Below are 6,639 nucleotides of genomic sequence, written 5' to 3'. Positions count from 1 at the left end.
CTTAGATTAAGCTAATGCCCTTGGCCCACTGGTCAGTTTGACCTTGCCACCTCAGCGTTGACCTGGCCCCACTGGTCAGCCTCTGCTGCTGACCCTGTTACACCGACATGCGGGACCCAATGGTCAGGTTTGACCTGAATCAGCGTAGTTGACCTAGTGATGCCATGCTGATGCAGTAATCACTTTTTTGGAATTGAAATAAATCTTAAATGATTTATTTATTTCAGAAAATGTTGCAAACTTTGAAAAATCATAGAAATTCAACCGTAACTCCAAATGAAATAATTTATATATGAAAAATTATCAGAAAAATCCAATCTATCCATATGTACCTTTTTCATGCATGTTTGAACAAGTTAACCTCACTGAATAGGACAATTCATGATTATGGAATAAATGGTAATTAGTTTTGGAGTTGGAATTTGATATATGTTTGAGTTCCACTTCAATGAATATGATTAACTGTTGCACTAGGTCAATCCAGTACCTTAATATGACATGTCATTCATTTGGATGTGCATTGCATTGATTGTGTTCTTCCTTGTTTGCCGGTGGTTGTTCCCTCTCAGTAGACGTGTTTCGACGAGGAGTTCGATGACACCGATGAAGAGCTATATTATCTTCGGAAGTGTCAGGCAAGCAAAACCCCCTTGTTCATTCCGATACAATCCCACTCTCTCGCTCCTGCTCTCTTTTACAGCATTAGGACAACAACGTTTCAACTATTACATGTTGCGGTAGTTGAACCCCTTTCCTCTGCATGACCTGTCATTGCCACAGTAAATAGATGAAACCCACTAGCATGAGTAGGAGTTGTTTGAGCCCTGATGTGCCTACTCATTCATGCTTGTTTGTCATGCATGCTACTGCTTAGAGTTGAGTCAGGTCTGATTCATCGGGAATGAATTGGAATGTGGTGAACATGTCCTACTGTTGAGAGCTAAGTGTGTGAACACGATTTGATAACGGTAGCGGTGAGAGGCCATGTAGGAGTACATGGTGGGTTGTCTCATTGAAACCGTCCTCAGGAACTGAGTTCTGTGTTTATGATCCATGAACAGTTACTACCACACATTGGGTTCCGGTAACTCGACCCCTCTCGGCTTATTAATCGCCTCGATCTCTGTCTAGGAATTGCAACTAGTTTCTGGTGTTTGTAGGTAGTGTTAGTAGTCTACCAAGTGGCACCCGGTATAGGTGGGCTTGGGACAGACTAGGCACCGTGGCCGGGTATACCAAGCGTCGCCCGTTTGGTGGGCTTGGGAACCCTGTACACATCGTTTGGGGCCGTGAGCGACACCCCGACCGGATCTCCTTGCGGGTGGAACCCGAATAGGCGATAAACCTGGACTAGAGACTTGCCTAGTTAGTCAGGTCGTGGTCAACTCCCTCGCCAGGCTTCCGCTTGAAGGTTGCCGAGATACACGACGTGTACATGGTGGTAAGTGGCGAGAGCGCGTGTGAAGAAGTACACCCCTGCAGGGTTAACATCATCTATTCGAATAGCCGCGTCTGCGGTAAAGGACTTCTGGGTTGCCTGTACAGTTCATAGACAAGTGAAAGTGGATACTCTAAAATACGCTAAAGTGGATACTCAAAAAAAAATCTTATTGTCTAGAGATTGAAATATTTTGTGAGAAAAAATGTTTCTCATAACAAAAGTACTTCTCAAAACGTTTCTCATTGCACGGTGGAACAGAAAAACAGCACCATCCAGACTAGCTCTAGTCTCCTTCAATGGAAGTTGTCCTCCTTTGCGCTCTGTTTTGGAACAGAGGAGACAAAGGCATGTCGTTGGTTCTGCTGATTGGTGGGTCCAGGTTGGTCCAAAAAGAAATCACTTTTACATATTTCAATTGAAATTTCAAATACACGTTATAAAATTGGACTTCGCAAGCACGAGCAAAAGGTAATTAGGATACACACAACTGTATATGCATTTTATTCTATACTAACAATATGCTTCATGCCTACAAACTACCGCGGTACACGCAGAGACGACGCGAACTCCTGCTCTTGGCTGAATTGGCGTGAGCCATGCTCACCAATCACCGGAACAACACAACCACGCCCAACGTCTCCCGTAGCTTCACGGCGAGGTTGTGCCCCTTCATGCGGCCCCGCCCTTGGTACAACACGGCGCCCCGCCAGGAGCTGCAGCCTCATCTCCACATCCTTCATGGTAGGCCTCTGCACTCGTGTCAGACATAGGCACTCCTCCGCCAACCGAGCCATGCACAGAACCCGTTCCCCATTCGCTTCATCGAGGATCTGAGCGTCCACTGTCTCCTCGAGGGGCCTCTCCCTCATAGCCCACAAGAAGTAGTTGGACAGGTTCTGCTTCTCGCCATACTCGTTCTGAATGATCGGCTTCCTCCTCGTCAGCAGCTCAACGAGTATCACTCCGAAACTATAAACATCGCTCTTTTCGTTGAGCTGACCGGTGTGGTAATACTCCGGATCTAGGTACCCAAACGTGCCCTGAACGGCAGTGACTAGGTGTGTCTGGTCGACCGGGATCAGCCTCGACGCGCCGAAGTCTGAAACCTTTGCGGTGTAGCTGTCCGTCAGGAGCACGTTCATGCACTTGACGTCTCTGTGTAGGATCTGACACGGAAGCCGCGGAGTGCAGGTACGTGAGCGCGCCTGCAATCTCGGTGGCGACCCTCAGGCGCTCCTCCCAGGACAACGGCGACAAGCTACCGTTCTGCTCGCGGTGCAGGAGGTCGTAGAGCGTGCCGTTGGAGACGAACTCGTAGACAAGCAGAGGGACCTCAGATTCTAGGCAACATCCATGCAGCTTCACCACGTTCCGGTGGTTGATCTGCGATAGGATGGAGACCTCGCTGATGAACTTGTCGATCTCTCTGATCACCGCAAGCGTTGATTTCTTGATGGCCACCACTCGCTGGTCGGTCAGGATGCCCTTGTAGACAGTGCCATGGCCACCGCGTCCAACCACACGGGTGTGATCGAAATTATTGGTTGCCTTTTGCAGCTCCTCCAGGGAGAATATCTTTGTGCCGCCATCACTGGCACTTTGATCGGAAGAGATCAGCTGTTCTAGCAGAATGCCTCTGTTCTTACGGAAATGCCTCTTTCTCAAACGTTTCTGAACATTTCTCTTCCATCTCCGAGTTAGAATAGCAACAATCGCGGCAAGAAACAGAATGCCTGCACCACTGGTTAGTCCAATAGTAACACCTGCAATAGATGGCCCGTTTAAGTGAGTTATTTATCTCCAAGATATAGCAGAAACCATAATACGTATGAACTTATTAACTTTTTCACCTAATATTATAATAGTTGGCTTGCATTTTCCTGTGGCGCTATTGAAATCTGTTCCATGAGGACAACTGGTACATGTATAGCTTCAGAAACTATTCTGGCAGATACCCCTGCATTTATCTGGCTGATGGCACTCATTGGTATCTGTAAATAGCACAGTAAGATCTCTGATTATCTTTGTGCAATACGAAATTTGTATGCAATATCTCTCCAACAGTGATATGTGCGATTTTCACAACAAAAACTATCCATTTGTTTGACCCATGCCACAAATTATGAGCTTCAACACAACAGTAGTGTTTATGTGGTTAGCGATCTTCATAAATTTTGGTATTTATTCACCAGGAGAGCACTTGCACCGGTAACCTACATGTTTGAGTGTTGTATCGTCCGTTACATCAATGCAGCCGCTATGGGTGCTGACGCATCCGTAGTCGCTCTTGTTCATAGCATGCTCGCATGTCATGTTATCAATAGCCCACTTCACCACGCCTGATTTTCCAGATGATACGTAGAGCGTGGAGTCCGTGTTCGAACCAGCCATGAAATCACCTGGCCCTGATACCTCGCGAACTTGCAAGATACCATCGTCAATAGATATGTCTGTGACGAGCTTTCGAGCAGTCATTTTAAGGACCAGAAGAATGGTCGTCCCTGGTGTACATGCGAGGTAGAGATGGGGCTTTGCAAAGCAGCCAAGCTCTATACCGAAGGGGAACGGGATGCTCATATTCCCGCACGATGTAGGACAATTCGTTCTTGGCTGAAGGGAGTCATATACTGTTGAAGGTGGAAAGAATAATACTAATAAATATCTAATGATGATATATCACATGCATTCAAACAAAATAGTGTATTTCCTCCTATCCATATTACTTGTCGCTAACTTAGTATAACTTTATACTTAGATATACTCCGCAAAAATGGTAGCGCATCTAACTAAGATTGCATTAACCCCTAAACTAACTGAGGAAAGGATATAGAGAGTGTGGTTTTCTATAGCTCACGCTACACGGTACCCCTTATCTTTGCCATCCATTTATGCATCAAGATCCGTGCAAACACATTTGTCTTTTTTGTTTCTCTCAAACGACACAACATATGAACTTCAAATTTTGCAGAACAACAATACATTCTAACTACAATATAGGAAAAAACTTTCAGATTTTTTCATGTATTTTAAATACTTGAAATAATATTTTTATTCAAAGAAAATCTCATTTTTTATATTTATATCAGACCAAAAAATCTGAAAGTTTTTTCACGCATTGATGTTCTAATGTTTGTTCGGTCTGCAAAGTTTGAAGTTCATATGTTGTTTCATTTTCAAGAAACAAAAAAGAGAAATCTTGTTGTTGTTAGTTAGTTGGATAGTACGGATCTCAAAGCAAGGCTGGAGGATTGAGGATAAGAGGTTCCATGTAGCCTGAGCTACAAAGAAACTTTGTGAAGGATATAAATACGTTGATATATACACCCAGTCAACCCTGTTTTCTGATTCTTAAACCACATTATGTAGTCAAACAATCATTTGAATTAGGCTAACTAGGCTTTGGAAACGGGGAAACTAGGACTTGGTATTTAACCTAGCTGAGTGAAAGTTGTACTACTAGCTAGTCATTTTAAGCTCGGACCAAACACAACGCATATATGAGCTATCCCAGTCACATAGTAGATGATAGGTGTTTTGGCTGCGTAGAGGCTGGGGAGGCACACTTCTTTTCGAAAAAAGTAGATGATAGATGGAGAGATGACCTGGAGCGGCTGGAGGATTAGGGCAGCCGCCATCAATGTAAGCATTCCCCCTGCCTGACTGGCAGTAGCAGAGGTATCCACCGATCGGCGAGTCCTGACACTTGTTGTGGTCACTAACGCAGGCATAGTTGTCCTTGTCCTCTATGGCATGCTTACAGTTTGGTTGGTATGGAATAGACCAATCCAGTTGAGCAACGTATCGCTCTAATAACCCAGAGTAGGCATCAATCGGCCTGAATGTTGGGTTCCAATTGTAGGCGATGAAAGCTTGCACTTGTTTGGGGCGTGGAGAATCAATGATGCATGAGATGTTGAGAGTGAACGCCCTTAGGTTCACCTGTATGCCGATGGAACAGCATCCGATGCCAACCATGCCATCGCATGTCCACACAGGTAGCTTCTCCATGATTTGAGCTTCTGCGCAGACGACAGTGCAGTTCCCGACCTGAACGGCCGAGTTTCCAATGTACAGCGAGGCCGTGACATCGCAGCCGACAACGAACAAGGACATGTTTGACGAGCCAGATATGGCAAAGGGCCTAGCTGGAGCTTCCCAGTGGATGGAGTAGTCGCGGACGCCGGGAATCATTTTCGTCGAGTACGAGAGAATGGTGTTCACGTAGAGGTTGAAGTTGGCATCCACATAAACCTGAGACAACTTTAGGATTGAGTTGCCCATCCCCAGCATGAGAGAACTCTCGTTGGTGTTCTTGTCGACAGCACAGGTGAGATTGAAACCAGGCAAGGAGCACGAAGGATCTAGCCCGAACGGGTAAGGTATCACTTCAGAACCACAAGTGTTGGGACAGTTTCTTCTAGCCGTAGTCACCGTGGCAATTGTTGTCGGCAGCAGCACGAGCACCGCAAGCATGACTAGTGATACCATGGCCCTGCTCATCTTGCATATGTATACTCTGTTTCTCTGTTTGTGTTGGATAGTACCGGTGCTTCAACTTGTTAGTGCTATATAGAATGCATCTAGCGTTCTAGCGGGATGCATGTTGGGTCTCACTCAGTGACTAGTAGCAGAAGGATTGAAGACGGCTCTCGCTGAACCACATGCGGCCTGTGGAAGAAGAGACACCATTGTTGACTAGTTGAATAGACTCACACGTGGAAACAAACTTGTGGACCGTGGACGAAGGGACACTATTGTTGACTAGTTGTAGACATGTACCTCTCGGGTTGGCTCTATGCTAGTTTATGAGCCATGTTGAAAGATCGTGGATGTCACCTAGAGAGGGGGGTGAATAGGCGTTTTAAAATAATTACGGTTTAGGCTTGAACAAATACGGAATAAATCTAGCGGTTAATTTTTCAAGCACAAAACCTACAACAACTAGATTCACCTATATGCACCAACAACTTATGCTAAGCAAGATAGACTATTAGGTGATAGCAAGATATATGATAAGAAACAATATGGCTATCACAAAGTAAAGTGCATAAGTAAAGAGCTCGGGTAAGAGATAACCGATGCACGCGGAGACGACGATGTATCCCGAAGTTCACACCCTTGCGGATGCTAATCTCCGTTCGGAGCGGTGTGGAGGCACAATGCTCCCCAAGAAGCCACTAGGGCCACCGTAATCTCCT

The 6,639-nt window shown here is 45.6% G+C and overlaps 1 pseudogene; it reads right to left on the bottom strand.

Annotated features, from left to right (window-relative positions):
- Nucleotides 1-1,911: 1,911 nt before the first annotated feature.
- LOC123059071 (wall-associated receptor kinase 5-like) lies at nucleotides 1,912-5,941 on the bottom strand (annotated as a pseudogene).
- Between the last annotated feature and the right edge of the window lie 698 nt (nucleotides 5,942-6,639).

The sequence above is a fragment of the Triticum aestivum genome, chromosome 3A, assembly GCF_018294505.1.
Source record: "Triticum aestivum cultivar Chinese Spring chromosome 3A, IWGSC CS RefSeq v2.1, whole genome shotgun sequence".
NCBI lineage: Eukaryota > Viridiplantae > Streptophyta > Magnoliopsida > Poales > Poaceae > Triticum > Triticum aestivum.
This window is presented reverse-complemented; position numbering and strand designations above follow the sequence as displayed.